At 40.0% G+C, this 14,600-nt stretch overlaps 1 pseudogene; it reads left to right on the top strand.

The window, feature by feature from the left end:
• The window catches only part of LOC115413889 (SAM and SH3 domain-containing protein 1-like), a 171,012-nt pseudogene that overhangs the window by 52,645 nt on the left and 103,767 nt on the right, over nt 1-14,600 (top strand).

The following is a 14,600-nucleotide window of genomic DNA, read 5'->3' as shown; positions in this document are numbered from 1 at the left end:
AGCTGGTGAGACATGTTTGTAGACAAGGTGAAGTTGGCTAAGATGCGGACTGCAAGGAACTTGATTTGATTTTATTGGCTTTTGTTGGTTTTTAAAACTCTTAATGGTCTTCGCCCTATTTATTATCTGATTTGCTTTTAACATACAAGCCCTCTCAGACCCTCAGGTCCTCAGGTAGTAATCTCTTAACTGTACTAGAGTCCACTCCAAAAATTGCAATTGTGGGACAGTGGGGGGTTTGATGTGAAGCACTTTGTGCTACTTGTACCATGTATGACAAGTGCTATACAAAGAAAGTTTGATTGATTGATTGATTGATTGATTGATTGATTGATGATTGATTGAAGCTCTCCCCCTCTCTACCTCCTCACCATTGATGTAGGGGGGGTGTGCTCTGTCTGTTTGGATCTCCTGAACCATCTCCTTGGTTTTGGATGTGTTCAGTTCCAGGTTATTGTTGTGACACCATTGCTGCAGATTCCAGACCTCCTCTCTATAGGCTGACTCGTTATCCTTAATCAGTCCTATGACAGTGTGTCATCAGCAAACTTGACAATGGTGTTGGTAGTGTGGAGAAGAAAATGGTGTGGTTTAATTTGTTCTTTGGAAGTGACCTGTCTTTTGTTGTATATGTTACAATAATCTATATTCACTAATCGTGGGTGACTCATTACTATGTTGAAAAAACCCATCTATCTGCCATGAGAAATATTGTGCAGTAAAACTGGTGTGTCGCTCCTGTCAGTATATTTCTCAGTGGCTGACAAGCTGAAAAGAAGAGCTAAGATATGAGTTGCAGATCTGCCATACTGGATATTCTGCATGCTGTTTGGAATGGGAGGACCCCAGGAAGAGTAGCTGATGTCCTGCATCAGCTAATGGGGATCCTAATAAATAATAAATGCCATCTGTGTATATCCCTGGTTGACAGCATGCTGTCATATTGTGAGCCTCCTTATAAAACCTCATTTGGGGCTTGTCAAAATCCACTTAGTGCTCTGGCATGAATAGTTCAACTCTTCTGATGATTCTTGTGTTGTCTTTAGAGGGCCTTGAGGCTCTCATCTGGACTGGACCTGTGGGTGATCTTGAACGACACAACACGCACCATCATACTGTTATGTCACTGCTGTCACATTTATTTCAGCTGAATAATGATTACACTACGTCTGAGTTGCATTGCATTTGATATGAGTTTTATGAAATGCACAAAAAGAAACCAAGCCCTTTGCTGTCAAAATGATCAACAAAGTTAAAGGAGTCATATGTAGCATTGTGGCCAAAACTGGCTCTGCAATCACATTCAAAATACTGTAGAGCGGGATTTCCCCTCTGCCTCACCCTAGACTAGGGGTTGCCAGATCCAGCATGAGCATCTACAAGGAGCTACCATGGCATGTGACAAATCCTACACCAGTAATTTATTTTACCCGGTCTCTTCACCCGGTCCCGGACCGCCAGTCTCTTCACCTGGGCGGTCTCTTCACCCGGCCCCGGGAGAAGACACCACAGCCTGGCCCCCAGGACAAGACACCGCGGCCCAGGAGAAGACACCGCGGCCACGGCCACTGGAGAAAACACCATAGCCTGGCCCCGGGAGACGACACTGTGGCCAGTGTGAAGAGACCTCGGTCCGGGCCTGGTGAGACTGCAGCCTGGCCCCGGGTGAAGAGAACATGGCCCAGCCCCGGCTCTCAGTGGCTCTTGCCGAGTGGTGAGACTGCAGGCCCGGGCACGAGAGACCACGGGAGAGCCAATGTTGGTCTTCAAAATCTTCTCCACTTTCAGTCATCTCCATGTTTCAAAAGCATCTCCTATACATATCCTTGTTTTGTTTCTCACTTTGTAATAAGAGGCCTTTTAGGTTTAGTAATGATGATCAGAAATGTTCCAGCTGCAGCTCAGTGGGAACTGGCAACCTGGATGCTGAAATGCTACTGACTGAGGAGATAGGTGATGGGTGGAGCATCAGACCAAAACACAAAATGACAATATAAACATTACTTGTGGGCTGACACTTAGCTTTTCAAATGTGAATATTCTGGCTGGACTGTTGCTGTCAGTGATATCAGTATTTGAAATGAACATGATTCCTTACTGTCTGGTGACATTCAGGGCCATTTTATGATTACTTAGAACACAATTCTTACATATAGCACCTTTAAAAGAAGACTGCTTTTGTCTTTTCTTAAAGAAAATGCATCTATTGTTTTAATTCTTTTCAGAAAAGGAGTTAATTATAGTTTTGTGATTCAACAGTTGGGCGGCACAGTGGTGCAGTGGATAGCACTGTCGTCTCACAGCAACACACCAAGACCTTTCTGTGTGGGGTTTGCATGTTCTCCCCATGTTTGCGTGGATTCTCTCCAGGTACTCCGGCTTCCTCCCACCATCCAAAGACATGCACTAGTAGGTTAATTGGTTAATGTAAAATTGCCCATAGGTGTGAGTGTGAGAGTGATTGGTTATTTGTTTCTATATGTTGGCCTTGCAATGAACTGGTGACACATCCAGGGTGAACCCCACCTTTGCCCATAGGTAGCTGGGATAGGCTCCAGCATCCCCATAACCTGTAGACGTCTGATAAAGCGGTTCAAAAGATGGATGAATGGAGTCAAGAGTTAACTCTAACTAGTAACATCAGGAGGACAGTAGTGAAACAGAATGCAGTGCCACTGTCACCAAATTCACACTAGGCCTAAATGAGAACTTTCGTGACAACAGCACAGCTGTATATAGAATCAGAACATCTTCTAACAAACTCAGACAGCTGCTGAAAACAGCTCCTCTATCTTATAATGTTCATGCGCTACATGAGGTGATAGTTTACTTAGTTAACATTTTTAACAAGAAAAACAACCACATTAAAACCAGAAACACTGCTACAATGTACATTTCCAATAGCTACAGTAAACATAAATTTTGAATGGTTAGAACTGCAGCAGTTTCGTAGATAAAATCTGAATCACATGTAGCTATACTTCATACTTCATAAGTAAAAGAGCTCCACACAGAGGCTTTGTTGTTTTGGCTGTAAACATCTGATAGTGAAATTTTCCCAGTAAGACGGTGAAGGACAAGAAATTGATTTTTGGCCTGAGTGCTAATTAGCTACCATTATTTCAAAACATAAGATTAATTGAGTTTGTTTCAGGGTACTTTAGTCAATATTCTGGGGCAAGTAGTGACAGTAATATTTTGTTAGGTAACACAATACCTCAAGACAGATTCTGTAAGCACACCAGACTAGTGTTAAGTGTTAATTTACATAGACTTATTTTAATTTATCAACCTCTTAACTTGAATGCAACAACAACTACAGGAAATATGTACGCATGATTAAAAACAGAGAAAAACTGAACAAAAATGCTTCTTTAGCCAAGAGTCAGTATTTAGTGTCATGTGTATTCTCATGATGTGTGTTGAGTGAAGCCAGTGTTAAGCAGCAGTACTGACACAAGGAACAAATAATTAAATTTTGGTGGTGATTGGGGGGGGGGGGGGGATCTGCCTTGGCGGAGGTCTGCGCTCTCTGACTGCTTTTCTTGTTGCTAAAGTTTTTAATGCTGTTTACATATCTCCTGTATTCTAATTTGGGTCAGACTGATACATTGGTGTGGTTAATCAATTAGGCTGATGTTTTTCAAACTAGAGATGGGATTTATAGCTCTTTGAAGGGAGCCGGTGTGAGATTGTAAATGGACCCCCATAGAATATGGACCCCCCCTATGGAAAATGGCCCCCCTCCAAATTTAGGGAATGGTTAATTCTTTTTATTATTTTTGGAATATATATATATATATATATATATATATAATGGAAACAAAACAACATTTAAAAAAAAACATATTATTGAGGTATATAACAAGTATTATACAAAGTTAAAAATGTAACAATATCACAGATATCACACTGAATGGCAAATACACTGTTATGACAGGCTCAAAATGTTCAAACATGTTCTTCACAAACATGGCTTTTGGTGAAGCCTCACAAGGTGAAGGAAGGCCAGAAAGTGGCACATAGCACTGCCACCTGTGTTCCTCCCCAAATGGTGAGTAGGTCCAGATGGGTGTGGCAAGTAAGCTGGCCACAGCAAGTATTTCTACTTCTGTGGCATACTCTCCAGTCTGGGCCATGTTGCTGACATCTGTGTAGTCGTCCTGTTCTGCAAAGTTGCTGAAGGTGGCGTTGTTCTCCTTCATGTACTGGACACACAAAAAAAAAAGCTGGGCCCTGTAGTGAAGCCTTGCAGCATGAGCGTACCTCCCCGTACAGCCTGGCCTCCCATTGTGACGTCACTGTGGCGGCGATGGTCGTTTGATACATGTTCTTGTACTCTCTCTTCCCTCAGACAGATCACACAATAACAGAACACAATAAAGAAATTTTGTTTGCAAAATGTTGTTTTGTTTCTATTTTATGTGTTTATAATTCAAAACTTAAAAAAAAAAATTCATTCCTAAATTTGGAGGGGGGTCCATTTTCCATAGGGGGGGTCCATATTCCGCTGCGGAATCAGGACCCCGGGTCCATATTCCAGGGGGTCCATATTCCATACTACACTGGATCTTGAGGAGCCATTACTTTCAAAGAGCAGTTCAAAAGGCTGGCTCAATGTTATATCTATTTATTTTTTAGAAGTCAAACAGAGGTAACTCGTTTTTATCATAGAAAGAATTACTGGTAGCAGGTTTTAAGTTTTGGATCAGAATATTTCAAACTTACACATCCCACCAGTATATACTCTGTGGTGGGAATTATTCTGAAATATTGATTCTAGCTTCATTTGGCTGGTACACATTCCATAAGGTGGTGGTATATCCCCATGCTTTGACAGTGAGATCACTATTTTTGAATTGTCCCTCACCCAACTACAGATAACTTCCATGCACAACAACGTTACTGTAGTTTTCCACATCGAACATTTTAACAGTACCGAGAAAAAAGGAATAAATGTATGTATGTTAAAATATCTAAATAAAATTAGGAGATGATAAAAATGTGAATGCAAAATGGTACTACCTTACCTGGTGTTTTTACACCTGAACTACTTTAAAAACAGGAGCTCAGCTCCTTGACTCGAATCCACATCAGAACAATGTAAACAACAACATAGTGTAAACAATAAGTGTGAGCAAAATTAAAGACATTATCCTTGAAAATAAAGCAGTAGCATTCTGAGGCTGGGGGTATATACATATATATGTGTGTGTGTGTGTGTGTGTGTGTGTGTATAAAATGACAGAATAACACGACAAAGTCAATGGATTTTGCACGGCCCTGGATTTGACATTTCAATCAAACAACTTGGTAAAAGTGACTAGTTGGCAGCAGAAGAATTCCTTGTTTTTCTCTCCAGATGGGTGGTGCTCTAGAATGTAATATCACGTGAAAACTATGAATAGAGAAGACAGGGACCTGCAGGGATCAAAGCTCAGAGGAGATTGGTACAGGAGAAATCTGGAGATATGTGGTAAGAAAGGAGATGGCTGACAGGGAGGAATGGAGTCTATCTCCAGCATCCCCCTGTGCACCAAGGTGATATAAGCCGCCTGCCGCTGTGTAGCCAAGCAGAAAACTGCCCTTTCTGCCATGAGCCACCTCGGCCCTTTGGCACCATGTACAAACATAGCCCTTTACCATCTCCACTATCCATCTGCAGGTCAGCGTAATCTGCAGCCTCCTGCTGCAGATCTGACGCTGGTATTGTTGCCTCCTGTTGGCTCTCTTCAGTCACTGATCAGTTATGAAGATAGAGATTAGAGACAGTGGGTCATGATCACACTTCACATACACATGGCTTTTTTTCCCCCACACTTAATCCCACCGCCTAATACTACAAGCAAACAAGGTCACTGCCATGATACTTGTGCTTCTAAGGATCCATAAAGAATGTCTTTGATATCTACAGATAATTCATGGCAGTGAAAATGAAAGAAATACAAACAGTTCTTCCAGAGTTAATTTAATTTTACAATCACCTGTTTGTTTGACCTCATGACTTCACCACTCATGAGAGGTTTTAGCTTCAGTGGGTAAAAATTTTATCCTTAACTCTTAGCAAATTGTAATTTAATTGTGAGGAACCAGACTTCAGCACCTCCTCCTGACTCTTTACAGGCTAGATGTTTTCATAGAGGTGAAGGGGTTAGATTAATTACCAATCGCTGTTAAGACTGTCAGTATTGACTCCATGGTTGTACTCCATGAGTCAACACAGAAGCAACATGACAGATATTATAAGCGACATGTAACAGCATCTGTCTTTCTGTCAATTTTTAAGAAAAAAGTAAACATTGGTTTCCAGTTTGTTCAGTGTATATACAGTACTGGTCAGCAGTGAATGCCAAGTGTGCAAAGCGATCAGCAAAAGGTAGCTACTTTGCAGAATTTAAATATAAAACATATTCTGGTTTCAACACTTTTTCAATTATGTTGTCACTACTAATCTCCAATGTAGACAGTAATGAAAACAAAACCAAAAAAATACAGTATGAGAGGGCATGTCCTAAAATGGTACTGTATTTTCTGATTTCTTAATGTAAAGATCTGTGTGCAAGACATTTTTCACCATTTTCTGACTTTTTTTTTTTTTTTTTTACAAATCAGTATGGTATGAAATACTTCTTAGCTGCAGCCTTACATCTTTCCCTTCTTCAGATGTGTGAGTAGGTGAGGAAGATAAGATGTACCCCTTTTTCAAAAGTGAATTAATGATCACATAAATATTTTTACAGAAATATACAGTATTTTGTCACAGTGTGTGCATTGCTGAGCTGAAAAAAAGTAACTGAAGCTTTAGGAATATGGAACTCGTTCCCACCAGCACTGTACTATCATTTGTACCCATACACTGCTGATGTAGAATGACTATTTGGTGCCACCTGCTGGTGTGTGGATTAGTGAGGTTCATGTTCATGTTATCTTTATGGAACCTAGTTCTTCAAAAAAAAAAGTAGGCCTTCAATGTTAACTGTGCCCATGTTTGGAGTTTATTTTTGCCATAGTAACCACCAATGCTTTTTATGGTCACAATGATATGTCATATGATGAGATCATGTCATTGTTGATCTTTTATTTAGTCACTCAGAGATAAAAACTTGCACATTTGAATTCACCCATTTATTATACTGACATTTTTAATTGTTTCCATGACACAACCAAAGAACAAACAATGCCCCCCCCCATATGTTAATTCTTTGTAGATCAGCAATGGTGGATTTACCTACTGGTGACCTCGGCGCCACCCTAAACGTTTAAGGATCTCAAATAAATAGGGCCATTCAACTCCATCAAAAGCTTTTCAACTCCAGAGACAGTACTGCTGTATCTTCTGTCCCTTTTTCCTCATTTAGTATATTATCAATCTCTTTAACATTACGGAAGCCGTGTCTACCTTGTACACAATAATATTTGGAAGTATTTTCTCAAGTCTCCTGGCCAGTATTTTCCTCAAATTTTCAAGTCTGGATTTCAAAAATTAATTGACCTGAAGTTTCACGTTATTTGGTTTGCCTGTACTTTGATCTCTTCTGATATCCTGGGAATGTGAATGTTTTCCAAAATAATTCAGATGTATGTGGACTTCTTTCTGAACTATGCAGCTTTTTGTTAAAATTTCTTGAAGTGGTTTGGAATGCCATGCCAGGACTCTGCCAGGTTTTTTTTTATCTAGGTCCTAAAATGTCTGTTTAAGTTGTAATTAACTTGACACTGCTTTTGTGGCAGATATTGTGTTATATTGTGTTCTTAGCAGAATTCGTTTTTGGTGAGTGTCTCGTTAACCTGATTGGAAGTAATCTTATTCTAATTTCTTTATTTAGTTTCTAATGATTTTACTTTCTTATAAGTTTCTTTGGCTGTAGAACTAGTAATGTTGAGTATTTGTCCCCTAATGAAGGCTTTACTTCTTGAGGTTTGTATTGTGTTTGTTTTGAAATAGTATTGGATTTGTTCATCTTGGAAGGTACAAAAGCCTGAGGCACAATTTGACAGGAGTATGGGGTCATAAAAAACTTTTTCTTTTTTTTTTTGTACATTTTAGTTGTGCTGAAACCAGAAAAATATATATGAATATGACTGGTGTGTACTGGAATAACATGAATATTTTTTCTTGTTTGGATTATCTTCCCTCCAAACATCAATTAGATTAATTTTTTTCATCAAATGATGAATTATGCCTCTACATCTTCAATGTGATTGGTCCACTCCTGAACTTTTGTCCCTCTGTGGATCTAAAGTGGAATTAAAATCACCTGCCATAATATAAGCACCAGGCATCGAAGCAAGATAAGAAATGGGTTTTGGAAAAACGCAGGTTCTTCTGTATTTGGAACTTAAACAATTATCAGAGTTTACCCCCCCCCCCCCATCAGGTGTTCCCCCATCTTCAAATATTGAACCTCCAGAAAGCAAAAAAGTAAACCTGTCTACTCTGCTACTACAATTCAGTCCATTTTTAAACAACCCAACAAACAAAAAAGGCGCCTATATTTACTTAATCAAACACTGCATATTAAACCAGTGAAGCGTTCATTATCTATAGACGGGAGGAAGAGAGATCAGAACTCAATGTAATAAATTAAATAACTTTGATTTTGCACCTCCACAAGTATCAGGATATCAGAGTAGTGTTCCATAAACAGTTTGTAGATTACTGTTTCTATGGCGTTATCTACTCATAATACCTCAGTTGGGTTGATTGTCCGACTGGATCTTCTTAATGAAGTGCTCGGCTTTGTTTGCACTGCTGAAGACATGTGCGCGGCCTTTGCAGGTCACTAGTAGGGCTGCACGATTTTGGCAAAAAAAAAAAAAAAAATCCAGATTTTTTCCTCTAAAAACTCGATTTTCGATTTCGATTTTTTGGTATAACTAGAAAAGGCAACAGCAGTCAGCATGTCGTTTTCGTGAGCAGCCCACAATGCAAGCCACTGGTCTGACCTCAAAGCTGTGATGGTATCACGTGATGAACCTACAGTTTTGTTTTGTTTTTTCTCTTCATTAAATCTTTGAAATGAAGTAGAGTACACAAACAATGTATACAACAAGAAAATAACATAAGTTTGTCAGGGGGAATACACTATTAGAAAATGTCCAAATCAGAGCAAATACTGATAGTTGTTACAGCCTTTTTGTTTCCACATTTATCAAACAGCTTTAAATAAATTTCAACATCTTACAAAACATAAATAATATTTGGTTTGTGTTACAGAATTACATTTGTGAATGAAAATTAGCAAGTAAGAGGACTAAATTAATTATTTAAAAAAAAAGTTTTTTTTTTTCTTTCTTTTCTGGGTATCTGGCCCACAGCAGTGATACCAGTGTCAGTCAGTGACAGGCATCAGTCGTGTGTGCGTGGACCAGGTTAATATGAGTGATCCACATGCGGTTGTATTTAAACTGGAGGATCTGTGTGTGGAACAGACCGACCCAGGACACACTGGAGGGATTCTATGTGTGGAGCTGGTGGATGTGTGTGGGCAGGGGGCTGTGTGGGCTCCTCTGCTGAGGCTGATGACCCCGAGACCCGGACCCGGTTCGGAAGAAGACAGTACGGTACGGATCCGGGACAACGGAAGATGAGTGATCCGCTTGCAGTTATATTTCAATTGCGGGATCCGTGCGTGAAGCCACGGCTTATATTGCTATAAGTACTGCGGGTTCATGAACAGATTTAACCTCCGGTCATTACACAGACTTCTGAGACAGACCGCTGTCACAGGAAGAGCCTACGGTAGCCCGCGGGCACGCGGAGGCGCGCGGCCCGGAGGCACGAGAGAGATGAAATCGATTTTACGATTTCCCTTTTTTAAAAATTGTCCTAATTAAAAAATCCGATTTCGATTTAAAATCGATTAATCGTGCAGCCCTAGTCACTATTAAAACAAACCACACCTCTAATCTTTGATTTCATTATAGACTGCTTACTTTGATTTCCAAAAGACCAAAATGATCTGAAATGGGGCATCCATGGCTCAGAAGGAAGAGCGGGTCATCCAATAACCTAAGGGTTGGTGGTTTGAATCGTGCTCTGTCCCAGTCATGTGCCGTTGTGTCCTTTAGCAAGACACTTCACCCACCTTGCCTCCAGTGTCACTCAAACTGGTGTATGAATGTGTGTGAATGTTGCTGGTGGTCGGAGGGACTGTTTGGTGCAAATTGGCAGCTACGCTTCTGTCAGCCTGCCCAGGGCAGCTGTGGATATAAATGTAGTTTACCACCACCGGAGTGTGAATGTGAGAGTGAATGAATAATGGATCAATAACATAAAGTACTTTGGGTGCCTTGAAAAGCGCTATAGAATCTAATCCATTATTATTATTAAGATGAAGCATGTCATCATTTTAAAGATTTACTCAGACAAAACTCTTTATACTGTTAGCACATTTTAGAGCCTGTACATTTCACTTTTTACTGTCTCCTTGTACTTCTCCATGAGTATCTGTACTTTTGGTAGAATAGATAATATAAGGGCTTTTGACACCTGTAGTTTATTTGCTTCAAAACAGTCTTTTTTTTTTTACATTTCAGAAGTTCACTTAACATTTTATAGAAACGCTCCATTTAAATGAATAACTGTCAAAAAAAAAAAACAGAAATGCCATTTTTCCATACTTTATTCAGTATGCAGTATGTTTGTGGTTATCAGCAGAGGGAGACATAAACTGACAAACATTCATCACTTTTTATTTTCATACAGTCAACATTAGTCTGACACATTAGTCCAGCTTTAATGCAGACATAAACACCAGAGCCTCTCTCACACATGCTAAGGCAGAGCAGAGGTACTGGTTTATTTGAACATGTGAGTCAGCTGGTCCCTGTGGGCTGCAGCTGGAGACAGTATCGCGCCCCACCCAAAGGCTCCAGCGTCATATGTGGTTGCAGCTCTCTCCCACCTAGACTCCCCTCTCTCTTTCTCTCTCAATCTCTGTCTGATTTATGAGTGCCGGACACCCCTCCCCTTCACTTCACTTCCAGGATGTTATCCTCCTCCACTCACTAAGTTTGAGTTCAGTTCAAAACGGTGCTTTTTGCTTCGAGCAGCAGCAGCAGCGTGGTGGAACTGAGGAGCAACTAGTGCTGGGTGGTGACTGTTGGCAGCCAGATGCCTGTTTGTGGTGAGTGTATTTTTATGCTTGTGCTGGAATGCAGTCCTTTGCCTATACTGTAGATTGCAGTTGTCTGTAGATTAGTTGGGATAAATTTTACTTATTCACACAGTTTTTTAAAGTTGTTAAAGGAACTTTGTAAGTGTCTTTTAGTTTTGCTGGGGTTTTGCATTTTTGTGCATTTAATTAATTTTGAACTAAAATGCCAAACACATCTGTAATTGTTCTCACATGATTTTTGAAAGATCACTCAGTATTTTAAGAGGAGTATAAATATCCCCTTCATGGAACTGTAATGTTTTTAAAATGACATCTGGTGTGACATTTGTTTCTGTTTTTTTAGACTGACTGAAAACTAAATGATACTTTAAGTTCAACCATACTTACTGCTTTCTGAATGAAGTATCCACCCACATGTAGCATCCTCTCAACACAGCTCTGGACAAACTTCACTTAACATGTATTCACTCTGAACATCGATTATCAGCATTGTCAGTGACGTAACGTTCTGTTGAATGCTTTATCAGAACTCTCTAGTCTTGTTACGGTGATGATGGGGCATATTGATCTGAGGCAAAAACCAAACTATGTGACTACATGATTTGATACTGTGTGACCCAGATATAGTTGAAATAGGTGAGACAAAACAGAGAAAATGTAAAACTCATTAGACATTCTGGGCCCTGGGGCATGTGGATCTTTTGTCTGCCTATGAGATGCTGAGCGCCTGAGAATGTGACACCACACTCTTCTTTTCAAGCGTCTGTGGTTGATGTCTCATGCTGCAGTGAGACACCATTCATTTGGAGACAGAGTGAAATAAAAGGCGCACACTAGTATATAATTCATATTTTCTATGCATTTTCTGAATGAAAGGGGAAATTTTATTGTTAATTTGCTGAAATGTTTGGTCAATTTGTTTTCCACAAGGCTTTAAGCTGTGTTTACATTTGCATAGGGATATATACACACATCATGTTTAATAAGCACCAGGGGCAATGCAGTACCATGTGGTCATGCCACAAAGGCTGTTATGTGGATCAGTGGCAGTTGGAGGCAGACGAGCGACTGCAGCCAGGCACAGCGCAAAAGCATCTCAGTTGGCCTTGCCCTCGTCTCTTTTATGACTTATGAAAAGCAGCCAGATTTTCAGGCCACTTCGGACCCAGAGGCATGTCATTTACTAAATGAATGGCTCTCTTTTCTGGACAGTTGAGCCAGTCAGAGTCGATCATGCCATGAGACAAGTGAGCCCACAGTATTACTTTGACTGCAGAGGACTGTTTTCAGCAGACACATTTGCTTGCCTTCAGGGTATGGCATGAGCGAGGCACAATAATAACAATGTGTGAAACAGTTTATAGACATACAGAAGGAATATAACTAAAGATCAGACACCACTTATGTCTGTCTGTAATGTATCTGTAGTGTCCTACTTCACATCTTTTTGAATGTTTTGTAAGTTCTTTTACTAAGGATGGTTATTGTCTGTCTAGTCTCAACTGACATGACCTCAGAAACCAGCATTTATTTACTTGTTTTACTTTTTACTCTTTTTATTAGTCTTTGGTGCCTACTTATATACACATAGTATATGGTTTGTATGACAACAGTCATCAGTGTAAAAAGGAAGAAAAAAGAGGAGAAAAGGGGTGTTGGTAAAACCTAGCCATCAGATACCAATGTCACAAAATGTATGAAAATGTTTGTTTATTCAACAGATAAATCATAGCTGCTTCAGCATGAAATACAGCTGGAATCTGAATTTATTTGCTTCTTGGTGACCAGACTTTTTGTTTGTTTTTGAGGTTTTTCCCTTTTTTGTGATAGTATTGATTCAAACCAATTCCAAACTGCATCATTTTTAGTCAAATAGCAACTAAAAGCCATCCCACATAATTTAATGCAATTTAATGCATTGTAACACTGTACTTTATTGTAACCTAACATAACAATGGAATGCAGTGTACGCAACATACAGTTTATTGTAAACAATAGGCCACAGTAATTTTCTCCTTTGTCTTCTCCTCTCTCTTGCTGTAAGAGATTGGCAGAGATATGTCTGGGTGTACCGTTCCAGAGTGTTGTCTCTCAGACAGAACTACAGTTCCTCTAAAAGTACTGAAATGAGGAACATATTTATATGGTATATTGTAGGGGTGTAACGGTGCACTCGTTTGTACCGAACTGTTCGGTTTGAGGCCTTTGATACAATACAGAGGTGTACCGAACAAATACATGTAGCCTATGTGAAGAACGCAAACACTGTGGAAGCAGGGTGGACACAAGCAGAACCCATGTGCAGGGTTTCCTCTACATACATTCTGCAGCACCACTGCAAAAAAAACCAAAACATGACAACAGAGAGTATAACAGAGGCACAGAAGCCGGGGCGGGTGTTCGAAACATGTTGTTTCACTTTGGGTTTTTGTTTTCGGTTTGTTGCAGCTTTGTGGCCCAAAAGAGGTGTGTTTCCTTCATAGCAAAAAGTTTGTTTTTTTAACTCAAGTTGGTAAAATCCAGTGAACCTGTTCCTCTTCTCCTTCACCATACCTCTGCTGCGGTGTTTACTGTGAGGTCAGGTCACATTCACTGCACCTCAGGGAATACTGTAAGGCATTCAAAAACACTCAGTAAATTACAGGGTTTACCATAAAGAAAACTGAACATTCAAAAATACAAAATATGTAACGTGGGATGCCTGTTAGTGCACAAATGACTGAACAATATTTTGTAGAAATGTAGTTACGGAGCGCACCCCCCCATACCCCCCTCCACCTTCACTGGTCTCCTTCATTGTACCGAAAACATATCAAAAACGTATCGAGACCCATGTACCGAAAATGTACCGAACCAAAGACCCTGTACTGAAAACACAGTGAACCGAAGACCCCTGTGCCAAAAATGTACCAAACCGAAATGTTTCTGTTCCATTACACCCCTAGTATATATGCAGATACCACATTGGTCACTTCAGTCATGTTTCCTTACAGGTAACACATACAAATGAATGGGGAGCTGCAATTTTGCCAATAAAAGCACTATGTTTGCATTTCTCAACCAGCCCAACTTGCTGTAATAGATTACACAGATCTGAGCTACAGGTTATAGTGTTTGTTTTTAAACCAGGAAAACTGCTACTCTCCTGTTAACTCGTGTTCACAGAACAGTTCTACACATGTACGATGAAGTGTGATCCAGTAATGAATGCAGTGGCTATGTGAGTGAGGAGCGCAGCTTCATTTTTACATTGCTCTGTATGTACACACCGCACATGCTGCTAACTAGGTAGCTGGCTAGGTACAACACACAGGCAAAGTCCGTAGACCCGAGAAAAATCCTGAACACAGCGAAACATGAGGAAAATAGAAAATGCAGACTTGGTCTTTGCAGATAAGTACATCAACCACCACACCTGGATACAGGGTAATTAATGAAATTTAATGTTATACAGCAGGCTGTAATTTAACATTATTTACC

Source organism: Sphaeramia orbicularis, chromosome 22, assembly GCF_902148855.1.
Source record: "Sphaeramia orbicularis chromosome 22, fSphaOr1.1, whole genome shotgun sequence".
In the NCBI taxonomy this organism is placed as follows: Eukaryota; Metazoa; Chordata; class Actinopteri; order Kurtiformes; family Apogonidae; genus Sphaeramia; species Sphaeramia orbicularis.
Note: the sequence above shows the minus strand (reverse complement) of the source record. Positions and strands in the feature narration are given on the sequence as shown.